Here is a 9,441-nt window from a genome sequence, read left to right on the forward strand (position 1 = left end):
CCCGTCTCGGCCTCCCAAAGTGCTGGGATTACAGGCTTGAGCCACCGCGCCCTGCCAAATGTGTTTTTAAAAGATGATCTTTTTTCCTCAAAATGTCAACAGTGTTTTTTGCAGAAATAGAAAAATCCATTTGGAATCTCAGCCCTCCTGAATAGCCAAAACAATCTTGAAAAAGAACAAAGTTGGATGTCTCATTTGTTGATTTTCAAAACTTACTAAAATACTATAGTAATCAAAACTATACTTTTGAAACTATATTGTTGTATTGACTTCAAGGGAGACATATAGATCAAGGAACAGAATGGAAAGCCCAGAAATAAACTCTTTTATACATGGTAAGATGATTTTAGACAACGGTACCAGGACCATTCAATGGGAAAGGATAGTGTTTTCAGTAAATGATGTGGCGAAAACTGAATATCCACATAAAAAAAGTTGGATCCTGCTGGGAACAGTAGTTTATGCCAATAATCCCAGCGCTTTAGGAGGCCAAGTGAGAGGATTGCTTGAGGCAAGGAGTTCAAGACCATAGGGAGACCTCATCTCTTAAAAGAAAAGAAAATTGGCCAGGTGCGGTGGCTCACGCCTGTAATCCCAACACTTTGGGAGGCCCAGGAGGGCGGATCACGAGGTCAGGAGATAGAGATCATCCTGGCTAATACAATTAAACCCCATCTCTACTAAAAAATACAAAAAGTTAGCCTGGCGTGGTGGCAGGCACCTGTAGTCCCAGCTACTCGGGAGGCTGAGGCAGGAGAATGGCATGAATGCGGGAGGTGGAGCTTACAGTGAGCTGAGATGTGCCACTGCACTTCAGCCTGGGTGACAAAGCAAGAATCCGTCTCAAAAAAAAAATTAGCTGGTGTGGTAGTATAGGCCCGTAGTCCCAGCTACTCAGGAAGCTGAGGCAGGAGGATCCTTTGAGCTGAGGAGTTCAAGACTGCAGTGAGCTATGGTAAAGTATACCACTGCACTTCATCCTGGGAGACAGAGAGAAATCCTCTCTCTCTCTCTCTCTTTCTCTTTTTAAGTGGGACCCTTATCTTATATTAAAAAATTAACTTAAAATGGATCAAAGACCTAAACAAAGCACTAAAGCTATACATTTCTTAGAAGAAAACACAGGGGGAAATCTTCATGACATTGGATTTGGCAGTGTTTTCTTGGATATACACCACAAACACAGACAACAAGAGAAAGAACAGATAAAATAGGCTATATGAAAATTGAGGCCGGGTGCGGTGGCTCAAGCCTGTAATCCCAGCACTTTGGGAGGCCGAGACGGGCGGATCACAAGGTCAGGAGATCGAGACCACCCTGGCTAACACGGTGAAACCCCGTCTCTACTAAAAAATACAAAAAAAAAAACTAGCCGGGCGAGGTGGCGGGCGCCTGTAGTCCCAGCTACTCAGGAGGCTGAGGCGGGAGAATGGTGTGAACCCGGGAGGCGGAGCTTGCAGTGAGCTGAGATCCGGCCACTGCACTCCAGCCTGGGTGACAGAGCGAGACTCCGTCTCAAAAAAAAAAAAAAAAAAAGAAAAAAGAAAATTGAAAATTTTTGTCTATCTCTGTAGAGTGAAAAGGCAACCCATGGAGGCAAAATATTTGCAAATCTTTTATCTTCTCAGGAGTTAATATCCAGAATATGTAAATAACTCCTATAGCTCAACAACAACAACAAAATTAAAAATATAGGCAAAGGACTTGAAGAAACATTTCTTCATAAAAGATACATAAATTGCCAAGAAAAACACATGAAAAGATGCTCAGCATCATTAATCATTAGAGAAATGCAAATCAAAACCACAACAAAATATCACTTCATACTCATTAGGATGGCTGGTATGAAAACAAGAACAGAAATTAGCAAGTGTTCAGGAGGATGTGGAAAAATCAGAACTCTTGTGTATTGCTGGTAGGAATGTAAAATGAAAGTGCTATGGAAAATAGTACGGTGGCTCCTCAAAAAATTAAAAACAGAATTATTGTAAGATACAGCAACCCAACTTCTGGATATATGCCCAAAGGAATTGAAATCAGGGACTTGAACAGATATTTGTACACTCATGTTTGTAGCAGCATTATTCACAGTGGCCAAAAGATGGAAGCAACCCAAATGTCCCATCAACACATGGAATGAATAAACAAAAATGTGTTACGTTCATATAATGGAACGTTATTTAGCCTTAAAAAGGAAGGAAATTCTGATATGGTACAACATGAATAAACCTTGAAGATACTGTGCTAAATGAAAAAAGCCAGTCACAAAAATACAAATTTGTGTGTGGTACCTAAAGTAGTCAAATTTACAGAAACAAATATAAATATGCTCCATTTATATGAATTACCTTTAGCAGTCACATTTACAGAAACAAAGTAGAATGGTGGTTCCCAGGGGCTGGGAGAGACCGGGAATGGAGGTGGTGTTGCTTAATGGGTACAAAGTTTCTGATTTGCAAGATGAAAAAGTTCTGGAGATGGATGGTGGTGATGATTGCACAACAATGTGAATGTACTTAATACCACTGAACTGTACACATAAAAATTGTTAAAATGGTAGAAATAAACAAATGCAGCTCATATTTAAATTAAAAAAAGTTTCAAAGTAACCATCATTTATGTCGCAGGTCTCTTCAGGATTAAAGGGATGCTTTATATGTTAGGTATCTTGAGTTCTGGTTTGGCCAGTTGCAGAGAGAAATGCACAGATATGTAAACATTGCTTAAATGCTAAGCAGTTATAGGAAACATTTTGTAAGAACAGGTACAATATTGGTTAAATTCCATGAGGAGGTTGAGGGAGAACTAAGGAAATTTGAAATTTGAGCTTGAAATCTCCATTTGGATGTAGAATTGACATCTCAAATTTGAAATGTTTTAAACTGAATTCATGATTGCCCCACCCCAAAATCAAAACAAAGAAGAAAAAGAAGAAAAAAAACACCTGCCTCCCCATCTCATTAAATTGAAATTCTGTCCTAGTTGTTCAGGCTAAACATTTGGTTTCCCTGTCCTATTCTGTTCCTCTCACACCCGACACCCAGTTTGTCAGAAAAAGATGTTTGGAACCGGACCACATCTCGCCACCTCCACTGCCCCCTCCCTGATTGGACCACCGTCATTAACTTTGACTACTATAGTAACTTCCCAAATTTGTCTGTCTGCTTCCATTTGCTTGCTCCCTGCAGCATATTCTTAAAAACATCTACAGTGGTCCTGTACATTGATCCTGCTGTTCTTTTGCACAGAACCCTCCAGTGGTTTCCCATCTCAAAGTAAAAGCCAAAGTCCTTATGAAATACCACAAGGCCCTATGATGTCCTTGTCATCTTTCTGACCAGATCTTTTCTTAGTTACCCCATTGTTTACTTTGCTTCATGGTGTTCTTGCTACTGTTCCTTGAACAAGCCAGGTGGGCATCTGCCTTGAGCTCTGAACACTATTTGTTTTCTCTGCCTGGAATATTCTTCCCTCTGATATATTCATGACTGACTCTTCACTTTCTCAATGAGTACTTCTCAACTATCTTTTTTAACATTGCACCCCTTCTATTTTTTCATCCCACTGTTCTACTTGAATTTTCTTTGTGGCATTTGTCATGCCACTTTCTGATAATTTGTGTAGTTTACTTATCAGCCTTTCCCCATCAGAAGATATTATAGAAACAAATTTTATGAGAGGGACAGGGTTTTTGTTTTGGTCACTGTTGTGGCCCAGCACCTAGGACACGTCTGATAGATAGTAGATCCTCTGTAGCTATTGAATGAATAATCTTTAATATCTATTTGCTTCCGGCTTCACATGGGAAAAGAAACTTAAAAACAAGACCAGATACAATTGCAATAATTCTTGCCAGGTTATTGGTACACATCTTTCTGGAAATATGTTATCTGTCTTGAATTTATTTAAATTTTGAGAAAGCTGTGGATAGAGCACCTACTAACTTTGATTTCTTAGGCAAGTTGTTTGCCCTCTTTGAGGCTAAGATTCCTGCTCTGTAAAAGAGAGCTCTATAAAAATAGTTGTTTGCCTGAAGTGACAGAAATTATTTTCAGTGCTTTGCAACCTCGTTGAAGGGGTTAATATTTAAATATAAGATGATATGAGAATGATGATTAATGTCCACATAGAAAGTCCTTACAGTTCAACCCATTATATACTTTTGTTAATGAATCATTCTGTTTGACCATCAGCCCCTTTTCCTACTTAATTGATTGTGTGACAGTATTTTAATTGGATGTAACTGGAGCATATCGGTTCATTGTGAAGCAGAAATGCTCTGTTTCTACAGGACAAAACTGGAGGTGAAACTTCAAAAGGGAGCTCCAGGCAGACTGAAAGAGTTTTTTTGTTTTGTTTCTTGTGAAAAAATTAACTTAGGACTCTCACTGCAAAAAACTGGCAAGCCTGGCCCTCCAATGGGTTTTCAGCAATTTAAAATGAAATGAGAAGATGTAAAACTGTGTCAACTGTAAACTTAAGTATTAACATTAGATTCCTCAGAGGTTTTAATTGAAGGATTTTGCTTTCTATTTAACAAATTAATATTTCTGGTCTTCAGTTTTTCTGTGTAAAACGAACAGGCATTCTGCTATTTCTGCTGCTGCTGTTAGTGCTGAGCAACAGAGATACAGTATGTTCTGTGGTAGGTGATAGCTTTTTAGATATTTAGAGATTAACATGTGCCTTCTGATTTAGTTTCTTTGGGTTAAACGTCTTTCATTTTTTCTTCACTCTTTCCTGTTATGTAGATTTATGCTGTTTTTAATGGCCAATATTTGGATCAGAGTCTAGTTAGGAGACAGAAGCTACACCATAATTTGAACAGAGAATTTACTGTAGAGGTAAAGAGAACTCTAAAGAATACAGGAATGACAGATACAGGGAATAGTCACTACCCTTAGGGCTGGGGCAGAGTACACAAAGAAATACCAAATTTGGAAAAGTACGCCCCCCCCCACCCCCAAAGCTGATTACGTATCTTGGGGGAAGTCTCCATTTGGTAGTAAAGATGTTTGCTGAGTTGCTGCAGGTCAGGGTGATGATGTAGGGCAAGCAAACCCCCAAACTAGGGCTTAACGCAGGAGGGTTCTTGGCTTTGCCAAGAAAGAATCTAAGGGTGAGCCAGTAGTGAGAGAAAGAAACTTTTATTGAACCAATACTGCTTCTTGCTGAGCAGGGCTAACTCATAGGCAGTGTGCCCAGAATCGGTGCCTTTGGGCTGCTGACTAGCTGTTTATATTTGTTATTAATAATACGCTAATTAAGAGGCAGGTTATTTAGAACTTTCTGGAAAAGGGGCTGGAAGTTTCTGGAATCAGATAAGGTAACCTCTAGGCTGTTGCCATGGCATTTGTAAACTGCCATGGCACTGGTAGGAGTGTCTATATGCTAATCAACCATGAGGGCAGCTAGAGGTTACTTTTGTCAGCATCTGCTGGTTTCAGCCAGATCTTGCTCCAATCGGCAGGGTGTGACAGGAAATGAAGTCCTGCTGGTTTCCTACCTCAAAGGTAGTTAAGCAGGAAGCTGTACCTTGGGGGTGCTACGTCACCAGCAAGCCTGTTTGAGGCACTAGTGGAACTTGCCTGGGAAGATGTCCATGGGAGTGCCCACTGAAGCTTGTTGGGATGAGCACCATGGAAGTAAGAAGATGGAAAAGCACACTAGAACCAGGAAGAGAAACCCCTTCCTTCCATGCCCTCTACTAAGCTTAGTATCATCATGCCAGCTGTCTAGGAAGAAATGTTTACATTATTATAAGCAGGGCAATGAAAGGTAGATTTGGAATTGAGAGGCAATATATTGATTTCTTGCACAGCCTATTATTTTGACTACTTAGCTTCCATACGCACTTTACACACATTTGAGCTCCCATATAACAGTGAAACAACCCTTGTTTCCACCTAACAAGATACAGCTATGTCAGAGGGTGAAACTCTCACCTGTGTTCTAAAATGAGGAATGAGGACATGCTCAGCCCCGATAGTCACTGTATCCATTGCTGGCTATGCTTTTGTTTGTTTGTTTGTTTGTTTTTGTAATAGAGTCAGGGTTTCGCTGTGTTGCCCAGGCTAGTCTCAAACTCCTGAGCTCAAGCAGTCCTCTGGCCTCAGCCTCCCAATGTCCTGGGATTATAGGTGTGAGCCACTGTGCCCATCCTGCTGGCTGTTTATCAGTCCTCAAATAGAAGTTCCAGCGACAGAGGGCCAAGGTCATGTGATGGGAGCTGGGGGCTTGGAGTTCTGAGGGAAGAGGAGTGAAATATTGGGGGATGTGGCAGTATCACTGACAGTGAGGTTTTTTGGAAGCTTGTTTGGTCTAATTTGTGAGATTGATATTGTCCTTAATGATAAGGAAACAGAAAATGGCAGAAGTGAAAACTGAAAATGGCAAAGTAGAAAAACACTGTCTTCTCTATGGTGGAGAATCTGTTTCGGGAAAGGTGAAAGAGACTAGAAAGAGGCTAGAGCACCAAAACATTAGAATTGAATTTGTACATCAAATTGAACTTTTCTATGATAAGAGTAATATTCAAGAGTTTGTTAACCTATTGAAAGAACTAGCCTTACCTGGAGAACTGACTCAGAAGTTGTGATTTTGAATTTATACACGTTGAAAAGTCATGAGAATCTTACATTGGCGCTAATGTCCTCTTGATGTATTGAAGTTATAGTAGTAAGAAGACTGACAGACTTGGTAAAAAGAATGTGATCTTACTGTTCACCAACTTGCCAACTATTCTGATGGAAGTCGGTATTGAAGATTGTCTACATATTGAAGTTGAATATAATGAAGTATCATTTAAAGGATGTGACTGTTACAGAATTTTACTTCTTGTAAGAATAAAAATACAACATATATGGGGTTACAACTGATCAAAAAAGAGATCACAGCAATTGGACCCAGTAAGTACCACCACAGAAAGAGAAACGGTTGCCAAATATGAAATAGTGGATGGTACACCAGTAAAAGGTGAATCAGTTCCAGTAAGACTATTGTTAGCAGGATATGACCTAACTCCAACAATGAAAGTTATGAACAAAAAAGTTTCAGTAAGGTACTTTTTGAATTTAGTGCCTGTTAGGAAGACAGAGGGTACTTTAGGTAGCAGATCATTTTATGGAGAAAAACTCCTGTAAAACTGAGGAAACAGAATAAACTTTCACCAGTGATTTGAACCTCCAGAATCACAAGCATCTGCTGAATAGCCTGAAATATACTGAATAGGATGAAAAAAGAAAAAACTGTCATCATTGAGATTAAGTTAAACAGGTTAAAGATGACTGCAGCATGTGGAGGGGCAAAATGGCCATAACTCTGCCTGGGCACGGTGGCTCACGCCTGTAATCCCACCACATCGGGAGGCCGAGGCAGGCAGATCACTTCAGATCCTAAATTCAAGACCAGCCTGGCCAACATGATGAAACCCCATCTCTACTAAAAATACAAAAAGTTAGCTGGGCATGGTGGTATGTGCCTGTAATCCCAGCTACTTGGGAGGCTGAGGCAGGAGAATTGCTTGAACCCAGGAGGCAGAGGTTGTAGTGAGCCAAGATCGCACTGCTGCACTCCAGCCTGGGCAACAGAGCAAGACTCCATCTCAAAAAAAATAAAAATGGCCAAAACTCAATTTATGTTCATCTTCCTTTATCTTACAGCACTACATTTATTTCATGATTTAGCAAAATGTCTTCATGTATATACATTTCTTTTTATTTATTTATTTGTTTTTATTTTTAATTTTTTTTGAGACGGAGTCTCACGCTGTCACCCAGGCTGGAGTGCAGTGGCGCAGTCTTGGCTCACTGCATGCTCCGCCTCCTGGGTTCATGCCATTCTCCTGCCTCAGCCTCCTGAGTAGCTGGGACTACAGGCTCCCACCACCACGCCTGGCTTTTTTTTTTTTTTTTTTTTTTTTTTCAGTAAAGACCAGGTTTCACTGTGTTAGCCAGGATGGTCTCGATCTCCTGACCTCGTCATCCACCTGCCTTGGCCTCCCAAAGTGCTGGGGTTACAGACCTGAGCCACCGTGCCTGGCCACTTTTTTTTGTTTTTCCTTGAAAATTGCAGTTTTGCCCAGGCTGGAGTGCAATGGTATGATCTGGGCTCACTGCAACCACTGCCTCCCAGGTGCAAGTGATTCTCCTGCCTCAGCCTCCCAAGTAGCTGGGACCACAGGTGCGTGCCACCATGCCTGGCTAATTTTTATATTTTTAGTAGAGACGGGGATTCTCCAGGCTGGTCTCGAACTCCTGACCTCAGGTGATCCATCCGCTTGGCCTCCCAAAGTGCTGGGATTACAGGTGTGTGAGTCACCATGCCCGGCCACCTTCATGTATATACATTTTTAAAAGTGCTTTCTTTGAAATGCTCGAATTTCCTTAAACTGCCTTTTTTTTTTTTTTAAACTGCACCCTTTGATGATAAGCATTCAGATATGCATAAGCATAAGCATTAAAGATTTTCATGTGGAAGAAAACAAAGTTCCACTGACTAGCTTGTTAACAAAAGTTGTATTATAAATCTAATTTCAAGCCAGGTATGGCGGCTCACACCTGTAATTTCAGCACTTTAGGAGGCCGAGTTGGGTGGATCACGAGGTCAAGAGATCAGTGACCATCCTGGCCAACATGTTGAAACCTTGTCTTTACTAAAAATACAAAAATAGCCGGGTGTGGTGGCACACGCCTGTAGTCCCAGCTACTTGGGAGGCTGAGACAGGAGAATTGCTTGAACCCAGGAGGCAGAGGTTGCAGTGAGCCAAGATCACGCCACTGCACTTCAGCCTGGGCAATAGAGTGAGACTCGGTCTCAAAAAAACAAAACTAAACTAAACTAATTCCAGCTTATAGTAATGGGAAGAAGGAAAGAAGAAAATGGTTAGAATATACAAATAAATACCAAATATAATAGAGAAAGTTCGTTATTCTCATTTCTGTGATTGGTAATGAGGCCATAGTTGATATCTAGGCTTCTTTCTTCAGTTACCTATTTCATGTTTCCCTTGCCCTCAGCACGAACTTCAGCTGGTTAAGGTTCTTTACCTGGTGAAATGACTCAAACTTTTATTCCCTCATTACTCCAGTCCTTTTTTGGTTGCTGTAGTTTTCCATTAATCTTTATTTTTGGCATGGAGGTATTAAGAAGGGCCTTAGATAATCCCTTGAGTTTCAGACATAGTCCTCCTTGCTTTCACCGTGTAGCAGCAACCCAGTTTCCCCTTGAAAATTGGGCTCAATCTTTCCCAACCAGTAGGTTCAGCCTGTTGGTTTGGTGGTGTAAGGAGTCCCAAATAGCCAAGTGGCAGTCTCATCTTCTAATGCGATTAAACCATTGTTGTGTATGCTAGTAGATATATTTCTTGCTTAGGGACTAACACTTCCAAGCCAGCAGAACTCAGTTATTAGGAGTGAAAGCAAAAATTCAGTGAGTAGGCCC

General features: G+C 40.8%; 1 protein-coding gene and 1 pseudogene across 8 annotated transcripts in view; both read left to right on the forward strand.

Annotated features, from left to right (window-relative positions):
* MAP4 (microtubule-associated protein 4) overlaps positions 1 to 9,441 on the forward strand; it is a 280,646-nt gene that overhangs the window by 158,090 nt on the left and 113,115 nt on the right. The gene's annotated exons all lie outside the window — the stretch shown is intronic.
* Positions 5,597 to 7,161, forward strand: LOC105509802 (annotated as a pseudogene).

This window comes from Colobus angolensis, unplaced genomic scaffold (assembly GCF_000951035.1).
Source record: "Colobus angolensis palliatus isolate OR3802 unplaced genomic scaffold, Cang.pa_1.0 Scaffold18, whole genome shotgun sequence".
Taxonomy (NCBI): domain Eukaryota; kingdom Metazoa; phylum Chordata; class Mammalia; order Primates; family Cercopithecidae; genus Colobus; species Colobus angolensis.